The sequence below is a fragment of the Lepidochelys kempii genome, chromosome 10 (genome assembly GCF_965140285.1).
Source record: "Lepidochelys kempii isolate rLepKem1 chromosome 10, rLepKem1.hap1, whole genome shotgun sequence".
In the NCBI taxonomy this organism is placed as follows: Eukaryota; Metazoa; Chordata; order Testudines; family Cheloniidae; genus Lepidochelys; species Lepidochelys kempii.
In genome coordinates this window covers 22,415,861-22,425,963 of record NC_136389.1, presented here as the reverse complement: position 1 = coordinate 22,425,963, position 10,103 = coordinate 22,415,861, and the positions used below count along the sequence as shown (strand labels likewise).

The 10,103-nt window shown below is 43.5% G+C and overlaps 1 pseudogene; it reads left to right on the top strand.

The window, feature by feature from the left end:
• Nucleotides 1–1,107: 1,107 nt before the first annotated feature.
• LOC140918000 (eukaryotic translation initiation factor 3 subunit G pseudogene) lies at nucleotides 1,108–3,119 on the top strand (annotated as a pseudogene).
• Nucleotides 3,120–10,103: the final 6,984 nt, after the last annotated feature.

Below are 10,103 nucleotides of genomic sequence, written 5' to 3'. Positions count from 1 at the left end.
TATCAAGTGATGCATCCTCTGTCATCCAGTCCCAAGCTTCTAGCAGTCAGAGAATTATGGACACCAAGAGAATTATGGACCCTGATGATCTTGGCTAATAGTCATTGATGGACCTACTCTCCATGAAAACTTATCTAATTGTTTTTTTTAATCCAGTTATACTTTTGGCCTTCATAATATCCCCTAGCAATGAGTTCCAAAGATTGACTGTGTGTTGTGTGAAGTAGTATTTCCTTATGTTTGTTTTAAACCTTCTGCCTAATAGTTTCATTGGGTGACCCAAGTTCTTATGTTATGCAAAGGGGTAAATAACACTTTCCTATTCACTTTCTCCACACCATTCATGATTTTATAGACCTCTTTCATATACCCCCTTAGTCATCTCTTTTCCTAACTGAACAGTCCCAGTCTTTTAAATCTCTCTTCTTATGGAAGCTGTTTCATACCCGTAATCATATGTTGCCCTTGTCTGTGTTTTTTCCAATTCTAATATATCCTTTTTGAGATAGGGCGACCAGAACTGCATAGTATTCAAGGTGTGGGCGTACCATGAATTTATATAGTGGCATATTTTCTGTTTTATTATCTATCCTTTTCCTAATGGTTCCTAACATTCTTTTAGCTTTTTTTACTTTCACAGAACACTGAGGAGATGTTTTCAGCGAACAATCCATGATAATTCCAAGATCTCTTTCTTGAGTTGTAACAGCTAATTTAGACCCTTAAGTCCTAAGTACAACCTGTACAAATCCTGAGTAGTGCTCATCATGTGAGTAGTCCCATAAACTATTCATGTGAGTAAGTAAGTGTTATGCTACTCAAAGTCAGTAGGGGGTTGCCATATTGGACCATTAGTTATTGAAACATAATATATTTGTTGCTTCTCCAGCAATTGTCATGGGGGAACTGTTCAGCAAAACACATCTGCTAAAGAACAGCACCTGGCGTCCAGGCTCAAAACTAGACTGAGAAATAACAAGTGATCGTGCAGAATGTACCAACACCAACAGGTACTGACCTTTCTCTGCTAAACAAACTGCCAAAAGATCAAAGTCTGGAACAGTAGTAACAAAAGGTAACAGTTGGTAGTAACAGTTGGTGTCAAGAATGGAGGCAGTGATCATTAGTACGCCACCTGCATGTTCAGTTCCAGCGATAGCAATCACTAGGCCAGCAGCAATGAAGCACAAAGGGTCTGGTAATGACAGGCTCAGGACAGGAAAGTGAGAAGAGTGGCCTGGCTGAAACACTGAATCTATTTTAGAGGCAGATTACTTACAATAAACTTTGCCCTCTGGCCAATAATTCCAGATCCCCTATAAAAATCTGACTGCTGCTGGCTAAGCAAGAAAAAAAAACCCTCCAAAACAAATCCGACCCTTGTGTGCCAGGTATGCATAGCTGTGTGTGCACCAATGCAGATCTGTCAGCCATAAACCTGCCACATCATGACAGCTGCTATTGCTATACTTAGGAAGGGGGATTAAAGAGAAAAGTCAATAGCAACCCAATTAAGAAACTTTTTTTTAAATTCTTTTGGAGTTCCCAACGCTGCCTTCTTCATTTACTAGAGAGGACCAAGAAAGAACTCTTAAGGGTTTAACAAACAGGTTAACTTCCTGTGCCCAGCATTTCTTCCAAATCATACCATATTAATGTGGTAATTGAAGGAGCATATCTCACTCACACACACAACTTTCCTGCTTCTAACCTCAGTTTCTCTCTCACACTGCATAGTGGAGCTAAGGAAAAAAGATATAGGGCCCAATTCTCTGCTCTCGTGATGCCCCTTTATGCCATTCCAGCAGTGTAAGTAGGCTGTTAATTGAGTGGAACTGGATCTCAGGGAATACCTCTGCCATTAAAAAAGTTCCCAACGTGGCACAAAGCAAGTAGAACAGCTCTATATTGACTTCTGTCCCTCTCCCAAACTCCAACACAGAATTCTCCTGAGGGCATGCCAACAATGGAGAATGAGGTGGCATGGCTGGAGTGCCCTGTGCTCTGGCTGTTCTCAGGTGAGACTACTCTTAATTCTCACCATGGGCCATCAGATAGACCTGTAGGCAGCACCATAATATAGTTACATTTGCCTCACACAGCGACATGTGTCTAGAACAGCAACAGATAATCAGGGTCTTAGAACTGGAGCCTTAGGCTGACTCCAGCCATTTGGCTTTGGATACACTTCCTTTTGCAGAACTGGGCTACTGTGCCTTGCAGCTAAGGTTACCCATTTGTTTGCCTGAGTTGGAGAAAGGATTGCCTGTGAGCGCAGACATTGAGCTGCTGAAAGCAGGTCCCCTCACATCCCCAAAAGAACTCATCAACGGGAACATCAAAACCATCGCAGAGTACCCGGAGGAGGAGGATGGGCGCAAGGTGAAGATCATCCGCACCTTCTTAATTGAGACCAGGAGGCCTCCAAGGATGTGGCTTGGCGGAAGAACTGGAAGAAATTCGGCAACTCTGAGTTTGATGCTCCGGGCCCCAATGTAGCCACGACCACAGTGAGCGATGAAGTCTTCATGACCTTCATCACCAGCAAGGAGGACCTGAACTGCCAGGAGGAGGAGGACCCCATGAACAAGCTGAAGGGGCAGAAGATCGTGTCATGCTGGATCTGCAAGGGCGACACTAGACGATGCACTGCCCCTACAAGGACACGCTGGGCCCTCTGCAGAAGGAGCTGGCTGAGCAGCTGGGCCTGTCCACAGGCAAGAAGGAGACGCATCCAGGAGAACCGGAGCTGGTCCAGGCCCAGCAGAGCAAAATGGGGAAGTAGGTCCCGCCTAGCCTGCGTGACGGAGCCAGCCACCATAGGGAATCCATGCAGCCCAACCACAGGGCCGATGACAACGCCACCATCTGGGTCACCAACCTGTCGGAGGACTCGCGGGAGACCGACCTGCAGGAGCTGTTCTGCCCCTTTGGCTCCATCTCCAGGATCTACCTGGCCAAGGATAAGACCACGGGGCAGTCTAAGGGCTTTGCCTTTATCAGCTTCCACCGGCACAAGGATGCTGCCCGCACCATCGCCGGCGTCTTCGGCTTTGGCTACGACCACCTCATCCTCAATGTGGAGTGGGCCAAACCCTCCACCAACTGAGGCCAGCACCCTGCCTGCTCCTGCTTCAGGAACAGTTGATGCTGTTGGGAGCCTGGGTCATTAATAAAGGTTTATTCCCCCCCCCCCCCAAAATAGTGGCATTTAAAGTTGTTACGGTTATAGAATCATAGAAATGTAGGACTGGAAGGGACCTTGAGAGATCATCTAGTCCAGCCTCCTACTCTGAGGCAAGCCCAAGTAAAACTAGACCATCCCTAACAGGTGTTTCTTTAACTTGTTCTTAAGAACTCCAATGACAGGGATTCCACAACCTCCTTGGAAGCCTATTCCAGTGTTTAATTACCCTTATAGTTAGAAAAAAATGTCCTAATATCTAAACTAAGTCTCCCTTGCTGCAGATTAAGCTCATTACTTCTCATCCTACCTTCAGTGGAGAAGGAGAACAATTGATAACTGTCTTCTTTACAACAGCCCTTAGCATAGATTTATCAGGTCCCCGCTCAGCCTTCTTTTGTCAAGACTAAACACGCCCAGGTTTTTTAACCTTTCCTCAAAGGCAGGTTTTCTAAACCTTTAATCATTTTTGTTCCTTGCCTCTGGACTCCCTCCAATTTGTCCACATCTTTCTTAAAGTGTGTCACCCAGACCTGGACACAGTGCTCCAGCTGAGGCCTCACCAGTGCTGAGTAGAGAAGGACAGTTACCACCCATGTCATACATACAACACTCCAGTTAATACACCCCAGTATATTTACATTTTTCACAACTGCATCACACTGTTGACTCACTTTAACTCCCAGATCCTTTTGTGATGCTATGAGGGTTCACTCAGACCAGTAAGGAGTTGTGTTACCACCTGCCCTGTAATCATGGATGCTTCTGTGTAGCGCAGCTTAGCTCAGGACACCAACAGCAGCCGCCTACTCACAGCACAGTGACCTCATCCTGGCTTCTACCAGCCTGGTTTCTCCTTTCAGGGTGACACCAACTGCCATTCCAGTTCAGAGTTTTCCCAGTATCTTCTCTTCTGTAGTGCTCAGCCCTGATCACTGTAGCCTGTCACAATTTTCAAGTTGCTGATAGGTACCTCATAATGGATAGACACTGAAAAATCCTTAGCACATGCTCATCTACCTAAGTAGGGGTCTCTACTATACAGATCATGCTAAATAGGCCCTTTTTATGGATGGGGTAGGGTCCTTGGTTCCCATTCCCCTCATCCCTTTTATGTGTTCTCAGATTCCCTAACCCCAAAAAGGGCAGAGAGTAGGAGCACCAACCACCTAATCAGTTCACCTTCAGGCTTGCCAGACCTTTCTTATCCAGCCAGTATACCAGGGTCATCGTTTCTCTGTAGGCTCAGGCATGATGGGGAGGGGGGCACTGGTAAATGGCCTTCCTGAGGGCAGTTCCCCTGAGATCTTCCAGGAGACTCCTTTAGGAGCTGTATAACCACCATCTGCTCTCTCTCCCAGAGCTGCTCAGCAGCTGGTGGGAACTTCCTGTTTTTAAGCTCTTATTCCACCATTAACATGATTGACAGGGCTGGAGGGATAGGCCAGCCTAGCTGCCAGCAGCTCTTTAACCCCTTCATCTCCACTGTGGCTTTTATATGCCCAACCACCAGCGCTCACAAACCCTTATCCAATTTGCTGCTCCTTTAAAGAGACAGTACAGATCATCAGCCTGTTAATTTGACCGAGAACTTTACTCTTCAATTTGAAACACTGCACTGAGTAGGTTGTGTAGTAAAACAAGATTAAGTTTATTAACAAAGAACATATATTTAAGTGATAGAAAGTAGAAGGATTAGGGATCAAAATGGTTATAAACAAAGATAAAAATATGCTTCTAAGACTAAAACCTAACTTAAACTATAGTCTTTTGTTCAAAGTAGTTTTCGTACCACTGTCATTCTTCCAGTATGGTTGGCCAGTTCTTAGCCAGGATCCAAAAGAGATCCCAAAGCTCAGGGTTTCTTTGTCTCCTCAGGTGAAGGATGCCAAAATGACTCACTCTCTGCTTATATCCTCAAAGTCTCTTTGTTTTCGAAGTCAGGAAGCCCACCAGGGGACTCTGCTAACGCCATGTTAATTTTTGAAGTTTCCTCCCCCCTCCCTCCCCTCATGTCTCCCCCTGTCACTAGTTTGATGGCTTTGTTTACCTTATGTAAATGTACTTCCATTGTCTCTCCTTGATCAATTTACACTGGAGAAACATTCAAAGAGGTAGAACCACATTCCTTTGTCTGGGGCAGGTTGACTTAAGCCTTACCTGCCAAACACATTTGAAGGACATATTTCCAGCACATATTTATATTTTTTCATATATTAGCCTTTTTCACAACTACATCATATTGTTGACATATTCAATTTGTGATCCACTATAACCCCCAGATCCTTTTCAGCAGTACTACCCCCAAGTCAGTTATTCCTCTTTTGTAATTGTGCATTTGATTTTACCTTCCTAAGCATAGTATTTTTCACTTATCCTTATTGAATTGAATCTTGCTGCTATGAGACCAATTCTCCAGTTTGTCAATTCTGTCCTCCAGAGTTTTTGCAGCCCCTCCCAGCTTGGTGCCATCCACAAATTTTATAAGCATACTCTTGAATCCATTATCCAAGTCATTAATGAAAATATTGACTACTGCTGGACACAGGACTGATCCCTGCAGAATCTCACTAGATACATCTCCCCCCATTTGACAGCAAACTATTGATAACTACTCTTTGAGTACAATTTTTAGCCAGTTGTGCACCCACCTTGTAATTTAATCTAGACCACATTTCCCTAATTCGTTTATGAAAATGTCATGTGGGACAGTGTCAAAAGCATTACTAAAATAAAGATATCATGTCTACTTCTTTTCCCCCATCCACTAGGCCAGTAACCCTGTCAAAGAATGAAATGAGGTTGGTTTGGCATGATTGTTCTTGACAAATCCATGTTGGCTATTACTTATAATCCTATTATCTTCTAGGTGCCTACAGATTACTTGTTCAATAATTTGACCCAGTATTTTGATCCATGAACTGAAGTTAGGCTTACTGGTCTATAATACCCCGAGTCATCTTTGTTCCCCTTATTAATGATAGGTACTGTGTTTACCTTTCTCCAGTCCTCTCAGACCTCAACCATCCTCCAGGAATTCTCAAAGATAATTGCTGATGGTTCCAAGATTGCTTCAGCTAGTTACTTAAGTACCATAGGGTAAATTTCATCAGGTCCTGCTGACTTGAATACATCTATTTTATATAAATATCCTTTAACCTGTTCTTTCCCTATTTTGGCTTGTATTCCTTCCCTCTTGTTGTTAGTATTAATTGTGTTAAGTATCTGGTCATAATTTACATTTTCAGTAAAACCTGAAGCAAAATAGCATTAAACACGTCAGTCTTCTTCATGCTGTTTTTTACTAGCTCTTCTTCCATATTAAGTAGAGGACCTACATTTTTTCTTTCTTGCTCCTAATGTATTTATAGAACCTCTTCTTATTGCCTTTTATGTCCCTTGCTAAGTATATCTCATTTTGTGCATTAGCCTTTATGATATTGTCCCAACATACTTGCACTATTCTTTTGTACGCCTCTGTGACGGTCTATGTCCCTAGGGTTAGGGCAGTGCGGCCTAGCGGCCAGAGTCCATAGAGCAGCCCTTAGGGGCAGGGCAGCGTGACCTACCAGCCAAAGTCTATGTGGGTGGGGCACCAACCAAGGGGTGTGGCAGCCAGGCCAGCCCAATTCCACCAGGCTCTGACGCAGGGTCCTAACAGCGGCATAGCAACTTGCCACTGACTCATCAGGGGGGTCCTACCAAAACACGCTGAAGTTTCCCAGGTGGAAGGTACCACTCCGTCACCCTCCCTGGGTCACTTCCTATCAGTGTCTGCGTTGGGGTCTCTCATGAGACTTCAGATTCTCCATGATCAGCTGGGCTGGTTGGCTCCAGTGGCTCCTCCAGTCACTGGGGTTCAAGCGGGCCCTGAGAGGCTCTGATTCCCGGCGCAGTCAGGGGCTATGGCTGGCCCTCCACAGAAGCTTCTCAAACAGGTCCTTCCCCTGCAGCCGCCAGCACAGAGTGAGTTGGGCTTCCTTCCTTTATACTGCTAGAGCATTTGGCGCATGGCCGGACTTCCGCTGTGAATAATATGGGTTTAACCCTGTCTGGGCTAGTGCAGGGTAAGCGGACCCCATCACATCCTCCTTAGCAATTTTTGATTTTGACTTGACTCTAGATCATCTCCTCAATGAAGTTAACTTGTCAGGTTGCTTTTAATAAGGTCCCACAAAGTGGCAAATAAGGAGTTAAAACCTTGTCACATTCAGCGAGGCACCTCTTCAAATGCTGCAGGGATTGTAGAGAGAGGCAGCCACATGAGGCACTGGCTGTAATGCAGAAGCTAAATCTAAAAGGCCAGCAGGAGATCCCCCAGGCATTGCTGACAAGCTAATGAGACAGCAAGCTCCTTATTACCAGAACAGGGAGTGCAGGAAGTGAATGGTTGGAATTAAGTTTCAGAGTTGATGGGCCAGAGCATAATTCCCCAAATTTACTCCCATCTATGGGCTGCGTGGGAAGTCTCATCACTGTGTGATTTCTGGGATATAAATTTCATCTACTTTTATTTGAGAGTTTGGATTAGTCAACTGTTTTATTTGTGGGGCTCAGTTGCGGAATATACCTGACTAGAAACCCAGCCATACAGATTCCTTTATGCCTAGCTGCTACCCCTTCAGTTGTTTTAACATTGCCATATGCTCGGATCTCAAAATTAATGTCATGATCCAGCTGGTTAACTTTTTTTCTTTCTGATAAAGAAAATCCACTCACAACTAACTTGCAAACTGTTTACAGCTCCTATGCAGTAGGTAAAGAATTAGTATTTTTCTGAGGAGTCAAATTGGAATCACTCAGGATTTGCATTTTTCATTGTTATGCAATCAGGTCTCTTTTAGTTTCCTGATGACAGGTTTCAGAGTAACAGCCGTGTTAGTCTGTATTCGCAAAAAGAAAAGGAGTACTTGTGGCACCTTAGAGACTAACCAATTTATTTGAGCATAAGCTTTCGTGAGCTACAGCACATTTCATCGGATGCATACTGTGGAAACTGCAGAAGACATTATATACACAGGTTTCAGAGTAACAGCTGTGTTAGTCTGTATTTGCAAAAAGAAAAGGAGTACTTGTGGCACCTTAGAGACTAAATTGGTTAGTCTCTAAGATGCCACAAGTACTCCTTTTCTTATTATATACACAGAGACCATGAAACAATACCTCCTCCCACCCCACTCTCCTGCTGGTAATAGCTTATCTAAAGTGATCACTCTCCTTACAATGTGTATGATAATCAAGTTGGGCCATTTCCAGCACAAATCCAGGTTTTCTCACCCTCCGCCCCCACCCCCCCACAACTCACTCTCCTGCTGGTAATAGCCCATCCAAAGTGACCACTCTCTTTACAATGTGTATGATAATCAAGGTGGGCCATTTCCAGCACAAATCCAGGTTTTCTCACTCCCCCCCCACTCTTTTCCAAAAACCACACACACAAACTCACTCTCCTGGGGGGGGGGGTGAGAAAACCTGGATTTGTGCTGGAAATGGCCCATCTTGATTTTCATACACATTGTAAAGAGAGTGGTCACTTTGGATGGGCTATTACCAGCAGAAGAGTGAGTTTGTGTGGGGGAGGGGCGGAGGGTGAGAAAACCTGGATTTGTGCTGGAAATGGCCCAACTTGATTATCATATACATTGTAAGGAGAGTGATCACTTTAGATAAGCTATTACCAGCAGGAGAGTGGGGTGGGAGGAGGTATTGTTTCATGGTCTCTGTGTATATAATGTCTTCTGCAGTTTCCACAGTATGCATCCGATGAAGTGAGCTGTAGCTCACGAAAGCTTATGCTCAAATAAATTGGTTAGTCTCTAAGGTGCCACAAGTACTCCTTTTCTTTTTTAGTTTCCTGCTTAGCTTCCACATAGAAATGTTCCACCTGGTGAGGAAGAAAAGATAGTCCTATACAAAAATAAAGCAAAGGACCTGGGAATTAGTTTAGTCTTCAAAGATACATTTTAAAAACTATTTTCTAGGCTGCCTCAAACTTAATAAAAAGGTGTTAAAATATGGTTACTATAGAGGTGGAAAGGAAATTAGTAAATAAACTGAAAAATGACAGACTTTAAAATGGCTAGATACAGAAATATATAAAATAAAATCCCTTTCTCATCCTGCAAAGACTGTATTTAAAATGCTGCTAGTCACAGCCAACACATAATTCCCCAAAATCTCCACCCTACATCTTTGAAAATAAAGTTCACTAAAGTGGCCTGGAGCTATTGCAAGATGGTTTAAACAACACAGCTCAAAACAAGCCTGACAGAGAGTCAGTGATTTGAATTACCTTGTTAAAATAGCAACACAAGCAGTTCAGTCTTTTTTAATACAGCAATTACTTCTTTTAAAGATTTTTTTTTTGCTTATTCATGTGTATCTCTCTATATATATTCACTTTAATTGCCACATCCATTTAGTTTTCAAACTTTTCCCTGTAACCTATACACAGATGAGATCCCATTAGCTGATGGAACATGCAGACCCATGTCTGCTGACGACGATTGTGTCTCATTTTGCGCTTGAACATCTGTAGGAATTAAATTATCCTACAGAGATTTTTACATCTGCTTATAACCAAAGCAAAAGGTTAAAGAAACAGGAACATTAGCTGCATCCAAACACTGTGCTTAGGAAAAGGTTGCTGAGTGTTTAGCTTAGTAGAATGCTGCAAAACAATAGAGCTCTCTGATATAAGAGGAGAGCAGAAGTAGCAGAATTCCTAGTTGGTATTCCTTAGCTCCTCTTTTCTTTCTTTTTAAACTAAAGCTCTGAGAAGCTCCATCCAGGCTCCAGGGATCCTCCTGCTTGGAGTGCACTGAAGAAGCAGGACCCAAGATCAGAAACTTAAGTGCTCTTTCTGCTTTAAATGGTTGATTAGCTTTGTGCAACAGATGCATTAAGAAAGTTTGAGGGA